We start from the raw sequence: 12,487 nt of genomic DNA on the forward strand, positions 1-12,487 counted from the left end.
GAAGGGTTGGGAAGCAGTCCAATAAAATAGAGAATAGCAAAATTCATACTGATAAACTTCATTTAGATTATGTAAGACCATTATTTTTCAATTGTAGCCTGGAAATTTTCTCCTCCTCACACCCTTGCATAATACTTAAGAAAGCCTGCCCAATGCAAAAGGTAAAAGGGGACTCTCCAGACCCTCCTTTTTCAAAAGTTTAGCTGCACCGTATAAATAGGTTCCTCCTCACCACCTATTTTTCCTGTATCATAACCATTTCCCCACCGCCCCCCCCTTACCCTAGACTCTTTTAAGCAAAATAGAAATCCAGTGGCATGTAAGTTTTAGTCAGACTTTCTCACCTAAGACATTTGACCGGTTCTTAAATTAGGTCACACAAATTTCCACTTCACTATCTTAAATGTTAACTGGGTGTTGCTCGCTGGGCAGAAAAATATACTGCACTACTTTAGAGCATTAGCAGCATAGTGTAAAATGCAGTATTTTGTGCTATCACTGAAGATCTGGCTTTAAGAACCCTACTGCTTTACGACTATTCATTTCAGGGGTGGATGGGAGGACTCCAAATATTTTCATCAATGAGATTTAGCTCTCCTTTGAAGGCATGGCCTCTGGAGACGAAAGGGGAGCTCACCTTCAGGTCCACTGAAGTCTCAGAGCCTGTTACTACTAACTCGACTGAAAGACAGAATCTGATTTCATTTCGGTTATCAGACCTTGTCACAAACCTAATAACCAGTAGACTGAGTCAATCTAGGCTTTGCATAAGCTAATGACCACAGGAAAATGCTTAGCAAGACTAACTTGGATTTGTTGCATAAAAGGCCTTAATATCGCCTGCTTTATAAGATTTTTACATTGCCAGAAAAACATTAAGGACCCTTAACATAGCTTACAGTTCAGTCATTGTGCCCACTGTGAATTCTCTGAGGTATCTGGGGTCTTCCTGTTGGACCTTTAGCACACGTATTTTTTTTTGCTAACACAATGTTAGCATGTATCAACTCCACCCCTTATCAAAAAAGGGAAAATGATAATTTTATTTTAAAAAGTTCAAAATGGTAAACTTCTCAAGACTGAGAAAAATCACTCTAACACTGAAATGAACAACAATTCTTGATGAATAGCATACACCAGAAGATATAAAGAACAGAAATATCTGGGGTTTATTAGCATTCTGAATGTTTTGAATTCTCTCATGTTATAAAAAGGAAGGCTTTATAGGTTAATTAGAATAAGATGAAATTGGGTTTCTCATTAACATTATATGTAGGAGTTTCTAAATAGGACTTGTAGTCTTTGTGTTAACACAATATTTAGCTTTGCGGTAAAGGGTGCGCAGAATGTATTCTGCTACATATATATCATCTAATTTTTTTCTGTAGTAGATGGCAGAAACCTAGAGGATATTCTGAATACCTACAGGACAGTGAGGTAAAGCATTCAGAAGGATCAAAGGTGAAATTAATTGTTAATTCAATATATGAAATAAAATACTTGCAAAGGTCTGAAAGAGGAAAAGTTCTAACTTCCTGAAAATGAAGCCTTCAAAAGACTACTGACACCCTGCCAAACTGAGGGAAGCTTTGTCTTCAGTTAAAATCAGAAATAGAGAGGAAGACGATCATGCTCTGGGGAACACTTCATAATGAAAGTAAACATTGATTTCAGTGGCTGGCGTCTCCTGTCAAAATGAACATCCACAGTAGAACATTAAGTGGGTGAAAACATCAGCTGGTGAACATGGGTGCATGAAGCCATCTCAAAGGGAGACAACAAGGTAGGTGTCAGAGCACAGTGTTGTGGTTTGTGAACAGAAGCACCACTAGTGGGAGACACGGACTAAGCACAGGGGAAACAAGGGAAGCATCAGAGCAGTGATTCAGGGCAGGCAGCAGGGACAGAACTGCTCCAGTGGTGAGGACAGTCACGTACTGATATGGAGTCTCTGCAAAGATTGAGGAACGTCATCAGCTATGTTTAAGAACAGATTGGCCATGTCAGGTGTAGTTCATCTTGTCTTTGGGGTACCATTTGGAGCTGAGGTCATTTCCAGCTCTATTTCCCATGATTTCTATCGGGCTAGAGGAAGGTTACTAGTTGAATTCCTCATAAATGATTCTTGAGATCAATTTTACATAATATTTTCATCATAGTGCTTGGCATGATAAGGGAGAACCATGCCAACAAAATTCGCTGATGACACAGTGCGAGATGAATCATCATCATGGAGGAGGCTCTGAATATCATACCTCTCCCCCCCAAAAAGAAACAAACCCAAAAAACAGTTGGATGCCTTTGAGCACCTGAGCAATAGTAGTCAAATGAAACTCAGCTGCACAACTGCCAGGTCATGTACTCAGGGCCTAGTAAAAAACAATTTCTGCTATAAGCTGAAACCTCATCAGCTGGAAATAGATGAAGAGAGAGAGTCTGATGTATTACTTTACTGAAGTGATTTTTGCTTTCTGGCAGAAAAGAGCTCAGAAGTTGGATCTTGTTATTGGCAATATTATGCTTGCCATATTTCAGAAGTGAGGCATAAGTAGTTTAAATAATTCAAAGAAAGTTTTTCAAATGGCTGAAAAAGAAAACAAAATTTGGACCTTCACAGAGCTTTTTTTTTTTTTATAATGTTTTGTGATTTTTTTTTAAAGAGTTCGTTTCACCTGTGCAAAATTACTTGCAATGACAATGGTCTTAATGAAATCACCTGTTCATTTCTTTGCCAGGTAGTGCTGCATTTTCAGAAAAAGGAAGCCAACCCCTCATTTAAGTGCATAATTGTAGTGCTGGGGGGTTAAATTTGTCTGCATTTTCAAAAAATCTTGCTTTTGATGGCAAAAACCAACTTGATGTCTTGAGCAAAACATAGGACCTTTGATTTGACACAGGGAGATTGAGGTAGAGAAAAGATACCATAAAACTTGCAAATATGAACACACGCAGGTTTTGTAACAGTGGCTTCAGCTTGGCTCTGGAGCAAATGTTACAAGCCAGAATGTGATTTGACATTTTAGGTGAAAAGAAGAAAATTCAAGATTCATGAAAATTGAAGAAAATTCAAATAATGACAAGGAACAGCAGCTGGTACATTCCTGAATCCAACCTTCACCTTCCTGTTTCAAGTCAAGATGAATGGGACAGGGAAATATACAGGCGAAACACTGATTCCTCACCAGAACTGATCTTGGCAACTGACATGCTGAAACAAAGACTATGAAAAGCAGTGTATGATCATGGCAAAGAAAGAGCCTTTTGTGTGCACATTTATTTAATCAAATCCTAATCTGGGGAGAAAAGGAGGTGGGAGGTGCTGGGGGAGAAACTGCAGGTAAGGTTGTCTGTAAACAGCTCTCTCATTTCTCTGGGAGAATCTATTGCCCTAAAACTCTTGCAAAGCTAAACTGAAGTCATCATTAAGCAAATGCGCTGAGAAGGCACAGCAGGATAACAGCTAAACAAATATTTATTTCTCCAAGGCTGAATTGCATGGGAGTGTCAACAACAGCAGCAGCAAAAAGTACAAAATCTGGGGGGAAAAAAAGGAAAACACCAAAGACTTTGAACTTCTTGAATAGGGATATTTGTATGAAATAAACAGTAATCCATTATTAAAACACACAGATACATTAAAGCTTATGGAATGACTCTGCCTCCCAGCTCCTGCAAGAAAATTCAATGAGCGAACAGTTACCTACAGGGTTAGGGGGTGCCAAGCAGCAAGAACCCACTGTTAAAACAGCAGAGCAGGAAGGGTGAAGAATCCCGATGCTGCGGCCCGAAGAGTGAAGGGAGAGAAACATCACAGCCCCAGCATCCCCCTGCGCAGAAACTCACCAGAAAACTATACCTGGGTCTCACACCCACTTGGGAGCCTCAAGTTGTGCCGACCCTCTCTCTACATCTTGGGCATCAGTGGCAGCTTCCCCAGGCCTCCCTACCAGATCTTGCCCCCTTTCCCCATGCTCTGTTGAAGGCCTTCTGTATGACTGGTTTCCCCACTGGGAAAAACAACAAGCAGGCAGGCAGCATGGAGAAATTTGTAAACCAGCTGGACCTTACTCACAGGCATTACAGCAGACAACATGGTGCATGAGAAGGCACTACGAAAAAATCTGCATGCAAATTTCTTCTTGCAGTGGTCTCAACGCAGCAAAAATATTCTTGGCCATGGATCAGACCTTTCAATATGCCAGACACCCTTCTTCTGGGCAGTCTTGTCTGTTGGCTGATAAGGACACTCCACCACACAGTGGCTCTCCTCAGTGAAGTCAACCCTCCCAGCAGCTAGCTCACAAGCTCAGCAGCTTAGTCGGCTCCCATGCGATTGAGCAATACTCTTGGTTTCTCAGCACTCTACATCATCCTGCTGGCAACTACTGGAATGAATGCCCGGAGCAGTCCACATTCAGAAGTGAAGAGCAGGCAGTTCACGCCTTGTCTATGCATATCTGTGTCAATCTGTCACAAGAGGGGCTCCAAAAGATGAAAAAGGGAATCAGGGGTTTCTTTATCCGAGACTTTGCCCAGTCCAGCCCTTGGCTTGCTGGTGGTCTGGGACTCGGAGTGGTTCTGTGCTGTTGGAGGTACCAGGGGCAGGATCTCCTTCCCAATGCATATGTGGCTTGACAAGGGACTTATCTTGCCACAGCACCAGAAAACCCTGGAGGGGGCACAAGGGGAAAAAACTGGGGCCAAAACCCAGCGAGTCTGAAATAATAAGAGTCCGCTGGTCACTGTTCAGCAGAAGAGGACATGCCAAAAGGGGCTGAAATGTAAGCTAGGCACTGTGTCCAGCAAGTGAAGGGTGGGAGCTTCAGTTCTAGCTTTCATTGAAGATGGGGCAAAGGGACAGAGTACAAAAGCTGTTACTCAGTCTGGAAACGTGGAAATCATGGCATTCGGGAGTCTTCTATCAGGCAGCCTTCTGATTTATTCTATAAACTAGCTGCAGCGAGCATCTAAACTGTGGATGGGATTGTTAAAAAAAAAACAAAAAACAAAAAATAAAAATATCCCAAAGGCAGATGGTAGCAGAAAGCTGATCTGAAGGAGGCAGCAGGTAAAAAGGAAGGATTATGGGAGCAGAGACGTGATGAGCTGGGAACAGAGCTCAAAATTACTTGCTGACTCATCTCACCTTGCAGTTTTGCTGTGTTTCTGATGCACAGAAGGAAATGTATTTCATCTCAAAATCATTTGTGACTACTGAAACTTGGGAAGAGGAGGTTTTGAAGTCTTCAGGGTCATTTCAAAGAGGGATACCATTATTTGGAGATTTTCAGGCTGATATTGCTGTGAAAAGGGCTCTCCCTCTCTCTGACAACTCCTCAGTTGACTGCATTTTGCTTCAGAATTTCTGTGCTTAGGAGGAAGCACTGAGGTGGGCAACAAAACCTGGGTTTAACAAGGGAACGTTTTCTGAACTAGAAAAAAAGAATTCAGTTTGCAGAAGTCTGAGCAGGTGTGTCAAAAAGGCTCTTATTTGATCTGAACCAGTTTGCCCAGTCCTAAGAATAGAAGAGTGAAAAGCCAAAAACTGAAACCCCAAGAGCCAAACATCCTCAAATCCTAAGACATTTTCCTTGATTCTACTACCTCGTTCATTTTTCCTTCATCCTACTGCTCAGTGGAAAGTAGCCAGCAATCACCCTTTCTTAAACACAGCATCACATTGCAGGAGCACCATGAACACAACCTGCCTGGCACCACACTGTCAGGCTTTAAAGTGCAATTCTCCTCAGAGAAATAACAGTTAAAAGGTACTTTGTCACCACACACACATCTGCTCCCTGAGGGGCTCCATTATCCCTTTAATGTGCAGTGAAGGAATACCAGATCTTCCCCTCTCCCCATCCCTCCAATGTGTCTTGCAGTCATGCCTGCTTAAGTTTGCTGACAAAAACACATATTTGCATGGTCATTAGCAGAGGGGCTGGAAGGAGGGAGCTTTATAAGCGCTCTTGTGCCTCAAAAACAAAACTACCCAACAAACTGTGCTTTCAGAAACTCTGGTCAGAAAAGCAACTGGGTTTCATGCTTCAGGGTTTTAGCTGTTCATCTGCAAGAACTATGGTAGCTGCACTTTTCTGCTCTCCACTCATTAATATCCATGCTCTGTTCCATACAGTGCTCTGCCATATAGCTCCAGAGCTGATGGAGGTCTCCGCAGCCCTTTGCCTGTACTCTGCACCCTGGGCTAGTTGCACAGGCTGCACCAGTCTGGGGATCAGGCCTGCATTTCACCGTTCTCTAGGATTCATCCTCCCATGCACTGAAATGGGTTATGCCCAGAGCACCTGCCTCTCTGAGTGCTACAGCATGGACAATGCTTAATGAGTTCATCACCTTCACCATAGCAGTTAATGCAACTGGAAGCCAAATCAAAAATACAGAGCTCCATGCTTGCAGGCAAAGGACAGCAGTGGGTCTAAATATCGCAAGCACTGCGTCTGCAGTGCAGTTGCTGGTTTCCAGGATGCATGCTCAGCCTGGCGTAGTGGTGCCGGATGGTGTCTAGAGTTCACAGTTCAACCCTCTACAGAATCTCTGGGGTAAGGACCTCCAATTCATAAGGTGTAGCAAGAGGGTCACACCACCTTTTGTGTGAAATCCCTCGGGTTTCCAGCTCTCTAGGTTTGCAGGAAACACCCAAACTTCTTAAACAAAATCCTGCAACCAAGCTAAGCAGGGTGGCAGTGACCTTATCTGAAACCTTGACACTATCAGTCAAAGGTACCCAGGCAGAATTCAGCAGCCCACCACAACCTACTCAAGAAGGACAAGAAAAGGAGGCAGATTTCACCCACACTTTGAGCAAACCCAGCTTGGAACTCCTTTTGCCGGCAGCCTCTGCCACCCCAAACACACACTATCTCAGCATGCTGTGTTCCCAAAGCACTCTTCCTTAGGACCTCTCAGCTCCTTCTTCAGAGATCCTGCTTTTCCCCTCTTACCAGAAGTGCACTTAGCCAAGTGTGCCACCTACTCGACCATTAACCTATGCCCAAATCCATTGCCAAGAAAACAGAGAATTAGTCTGGAGCCTATCCTCCATTAAAGAACCAGCAAGCTCTGACCAGTGATATATAAATACAAGTGAACTGTAAATGCTTCAGGGTAACACTGAAGAAAAGAGCTGCTTTTTTTTTTTTTTTTTTTTTTTTTTTTTTTTTTTTTTTTAAATAGAAGCAACCTCTGCTTCTCAGAGCACATTCTTCCCCAAAGATGCCAAAGCTGGCATTTCCTACTCTAAGCTCTACAGAATAATCACACCGTTTAGAAAATAACTCGTGTCTCTGGAGTTCTCAGTTTCCCTATTTGTCAGTAGAAAACGAGACGTTTCCTCAAAATATACAATAAAATAGCCTCTAGCAATAGCCTGCAATGCTTCGCTTTACAATGGTTTTATGAGTGTGTGTGTGGTCTCCTGGGAGTGCTTTCATACTCATTTATACAAATGACACAAACTTAGGACAATAAGAAGCAGAAAGGGAAATACAACTGTCACACACACGGCTGCTTTGAATAGTCTGCAGGAAAAGTGGTTTGCTCTGTGGCAAAGAGATGTTCTGCTCACTTGTAGGTCTAGATGGGGAAATTACAACGGGTCCTGAGGAGGGGCAGCAGGCAGTTACACTGCTCCCAGAGCAGGACAGCAGGGCCCATTACTCAAACTCCTCCTGGGCTCTCTCACTGCTCCAGGAACAAGAGTTCTTTGACCCGGATTTGAATGCAATCTGTATTAATATATCACCCAGTCAAAGCAATAATACCCAGAAAAAGGTCCTGGGAGGGAGGCAGGGGTTCAATTTTCAGCTTCTTTTCTACTCCTCCTCCACTGCATGGTTTGTTCCAGCCAAGTGAAATTTGCGGGTCTCTGCAAGAGAGGTAGCTTGCATTTGAATGTAAAGGAGCTCCTTTCATTTGTGCTGCTCTGGGATGCTGTCGCCTGCTCCCAGCTAGTTGACATTAGGTAAGACTGATGGTGGTCTTTAAAAATATGCCATAAAAATTGCTACAAAAAGTTATTTCTTCTATGGATAGTCAGATTTTCTACCTGTATGGGGAGGGAGGAGGGACTGTCAACTCTTATGTGCACAAACAACATGGCAAGAGGGTAGTGAAAGAATATCCATTTACTTGAACACTTTTTTTCTCCCCTTTTCCTTTTCTTTGGAATACAAATTAATTCAGCCCTCTGTGTACAAAGAGGGGTGGACTGCTTCAGCACCGTGTAACAGAGCGGTTTCATTTAGCCATGACTCTCCATAGGGCAGACTTCTTGTGAGGCCAATACCAATGCTCAGAAGCACAGACTTTGCAGTCTGTTCTCTGTGTCACCAGAAACACATTTCCTCTCTCCCCTCACCCCCTAACCTCCAGGAGGGGGAAAACAACAAAAACAAACAACAACATGCATGGAGCAACATGTCCAAATAGCAGCAAATAGAAGCCTATCCCAGAGGGGCAATAAAGCAAATAATAGCTGTATTTGTCTTCCTGGAAATGCCCTGGTACAAGACAACAAAAAAGAAGGTAGGATCATTTATCGTGCTCCAGTTTTAAGAGATTTCCGAGGAGATCTCTTAATCTTGCATGATGTTAACAAAACCTACCTGAATGTAGCTATTGCCTTTCTGGGACAAGGGTCTTTTCTGCCAAAACAACGGAGAGGCTTTTAGGAGACGGTGGCTGAAGTGAGTTTGGATTTTACCTCGGGATGAATCCCCATTCTGAGCAACCTGCTCATGGCTTCCCCTTTTCTGCCCAACCACATGCAACACAAACTGGTTCTTCTTTATTTCAGAACAAATTATTGGGGTTTGCTCATCCAAAGTTCATGAGCTGTTATTCCTCTCTCTGGTGCTTGTGCCAGCACTTCCCTCAGAAATGGCCTCAAACCCACTGGGATTAGTGATAGGGATCACAAGGCTGAAGGAGGAGTCCAGCCACTGCAAGTAATAACAGCCTGGCGTGACTGTGATAGATAGAAGGAGGTTTGCTGGAAAGTACAAATCTTCCCTCAAAAAGCTTGGCTGGAGGAAGGCGGTGTGGTGGAAATGAAAGGAGAGAAGATCTAGAGTGCACAGATAAAAGGAAAGCAATAGGAAATACAGGTAGCAACATTCGAGTCCTTTACTTGGTTGCTCAGTTTTAGGCTTCCAGGCTAAAAAAACCCCCTAAGCCCAGTCATTCCACGTTCGTGTTTTCTCATCGTGCTGAGACAATGATACTCTCAAAAATGTGGCATGTTAGGAAACTGTATTATGATACTGTCTTTAACTGCAGGTTTACCCAAAGAAAACCAGCTACATCATTGTTTAGGGACTTCACTGCTGAGCAAGCAGCATGCTACCAGATGTGGGAACTGCTGGCAAAGACACTAGAATGGCACTTGGGAGACCTGTGATTTAGTCTTTGATTCCCCCAAGCAAGTCACTTCCCACCCACTCTCTGCTTCTTTCCCAGTACAAGTGGAAGCTTTTGGAGCTGTGGACTTTCTCCGTAGTTACCCAGTGCCCAACATAACGGGACCCCAAGTCTTTATCAGGGTCTCTAGCTAACCACTGGCACACAAAGGATGAGGAACTGTTTCTAAGGAAGCTACTCTGCTGGGAGCAGAGAAAATGAAATGAGAATTCAAAGGTATCTCAAGTATCACCAGTTCTGAGTCCAAAAAAACAAGAGATCAAGTCACGTACTCTGGCTAGTCTTTTTCATTTAATCACTAAGAAAAGCAACCTTGAAGAAATGATAAATCCATATGAGAATGGCTGTGGTTGCTTCTTCTAAATGGATCAGAGACAACAGATGGTCTTCTCTCGTACAGTCACAAAGGTCAAAATTAGCCACCCCTAAGACTAGCAGTTTCTTGAAATGTTCAAGTGCTTGTGCCTGGTCATTATGACTAATTCACTTGCCAGAATGAGAAAGGTCAAATGAAGAACACCACTCCAAACAGTGCAACAACTCCTAGCCATGGCTGATGTGTAATGCACTCAGACACAGTGTCAACAGTTGCTCCTACAACACAGTGAGTCAGCCTTTCAAAAGAGCTTGTCAACTCTCACTGTTAGAGCTTTCATATAGATTATATTTACTCCCTAATGTTTAAAAATATCCTTTTAAAACCTTGAAAACATAAACTATGTTTTCCTTACAGAATTTGTCCTTTTCCCCCCAGATGGCTGCCCAAGAATCTCTCTCTCTGTATTTAGTAGGGAGAAAAAAATGCCTAAGACTTCTTTCCTTCCTCACATGCTGATAAGCACCGCAAAGGCTGGCCCCCATTTCCAAAGTGGTATACAAGTAAGGAATTTCTGGTCTCTTACACAACTTTTACCTGCAAACAGCAGTCAGCACTGCAGAGTACTGCGGTAAGTGTTTTGCTCAACAGATAGGGCACAAAGGCATTGGGTGACTTGCCTTTGGTCCCGCAACAGGCATGCAAGCACAAATCCCCTATCCATCCCCTACTCTAATCACCAATCTCCCTTGGATGCTGTCATTTAAATAAAAAGGCCTATTGGAAATGACAGGTGAAGAAAGCAGCCCAGGCATGAAATGCACTCTAAAGTATATTAATAGAAGGTTGCCAGACAAAACGGCACAAGGCATTTGATCGCATCATCTTAGGCTTGTTGTTCATGCTCCTTTGCATCTGGCTGCGTGATTTCTGCCAGATTCTCGGCTGGAAGAGCAGGCTAGGATTTGCCTGCTTTCCCTAACTCGTGCCGGGCTCAGCTGCAATCATGCAGAGCACTGAAAGAAATCCCTTTGAGTCAGGATTCATTCCGAACATGTAAAACCTAGACAAATGACTGCTTCTCCAAAGTGAATCCCATTTCACAGCAAGTAGGTTATTAGTGTGGAACTCCATACAAGTAGCCTGCATTCAAAAGCCCTCTGCATTATTAATAGAAGATGAGCTTTTGACATCAAAGGAGAACCATTATGTATGCTAAACGGTGGCAAAAATTGTACCCGCACTTCAAACCTTTTCAGTTCTTTGTCCCTTGTAAATCAATCAAGGTTGACAGATGCTTTAAGGAGAGTAATCTTTTCAATGATACTGTCAATGGATAACATAATGGAACATTGTCTCTGTGCTGTGTGAAGACATGGAGCTAGTCAATTATGGACAACACTTCATGCAGCCGCCAGTTTTCACTTGAAGTGCTGCTGTTGAAGTATTATAATCCCAACAAATGGCCGCAGCAGCATACAATGTAAATGAGACCTCCTGAAGCTTTGGAAAATTAATTAGTAACAACAGTGGTCCATTCCCACACTTTCAAACACCAGCCTGGTAATGTTAACGATGCACTTCCCCCCTTCCCTTTGAGCAGTCAATAGGGCATATTTACATACACTATTTTTAATCTTCAACATTTTTTCCCCTCTTTTTGAAAATGCAGGAAGGTCTGGATTCTCTTCCTCTCTTTTGAGCAGCAAACTTCACCCCGATATTTCTAATCAGTCACATAATCCACACAGCTGGAGCAGAAAACAAGAGATCAGACTTTCCCACTTAGACACAGCAGTAACATTCACTCCTCTTGCTTCTCACATGTATGACACTTTGTGCCTCTCTCCTTTTCCAACATCTATACCCCTTGGCCACCCTGAGAGGAATGCCTTGAGTGGGCGGCAGGGGAAAACTCCTGATCTCAAGAGATCAGTGGGATGCAGTTTGAAAGCCCCTCTTGTGGGCTGAGCAGAGTTTGGGGACATTCTCCCCCGCATGACGCATTAGCTCACTATAGGTGCCAGCAGCACCTATATCTAATGCAACACAGCCAGACCTAAGTCTGATTGCCAGCCACTACAGAAAGGAGAGTCAGAGTCAAAGGGGAGAGACTGCTCTGCTTATTTAGCTATTGGCTTTTATTTTTGCTACGTCCTTTTCTCAAAAATTTTTCCCTTTGTCAACCAAGGCTTGCACTAAGAAGATGACTTAATGTCCCGCAGGAACAGAGAGAAATTCTACACTTGAGCACGGAGTTTGTAAGGTATTCATTTGTGGGGATTCATTGCAGGTATTTATTGCTATGATCTGTGAGCAGCCCCTTAGCTATAACACGTTTTTAAAATAAGCAGGTGCAGAAAAGAAACTCAGTCACTGACATCTTCTAGGACAACAGGCTGTTCCTTGAACTCGAGCCCTCTCCCCCAGGCTCCAAACACCTGGGAGCAGCTGCAGCTGCTTTTCTGCCTCATTTAGTTTTGGACTCTGGTCTTCTGTGCTCTGGAAAGTCTTCTGGGAACCCTCACAGCAGTTTGCCCCAGGGAGCTTCAAACTCCAGCAGGCCCCAGAAGCCCCAAAAACATGCCTTGGTCAATCAATACCATGGGGCAACAGAGGAGGCAAGAACACACACCCACATGAGGCATGACCAGGCCAGCTGCCACTTCTGGTAGATCCTAGGAAGAAGAGGGAAGTGTTTTCTCTACTTGAGTGTCCCTCCTGGGACTAGAA

General features: G+C 43.4%; 1 protein-coding gene across 1 annotated transcript in view; it reads right to left on the reverse strand.

The window, feature by feature from the left end:
• LOC112985226 (AGBL carboxypeptidase 4) overlaps positions 1-12,487 on the reverse strand; it is a 588,669-nt gene that overhangs the window by 91,634 nt on the left and 484,548 nt on the right. The gene's annotated exons all lie outside the window — the stretch shown is intronic.

The sequence above is a fragment of the Dromaius novaehollandiae genome, chromosome 8 (assembly GCF_036370855.1).
Source record: "Dromaius novaehollandiae isolate bDroNov1 chromosome 8, bDroNov1.hap1, whole genome shotgun sequence".
Classification (NCBI taxonomy): domain Eukaryota; kingdom Metazoa; phylum Chordata; class Aves; order Casuariiformes; family Dromaiidae; genus Dromaius; species Dromaius novaehollandiae.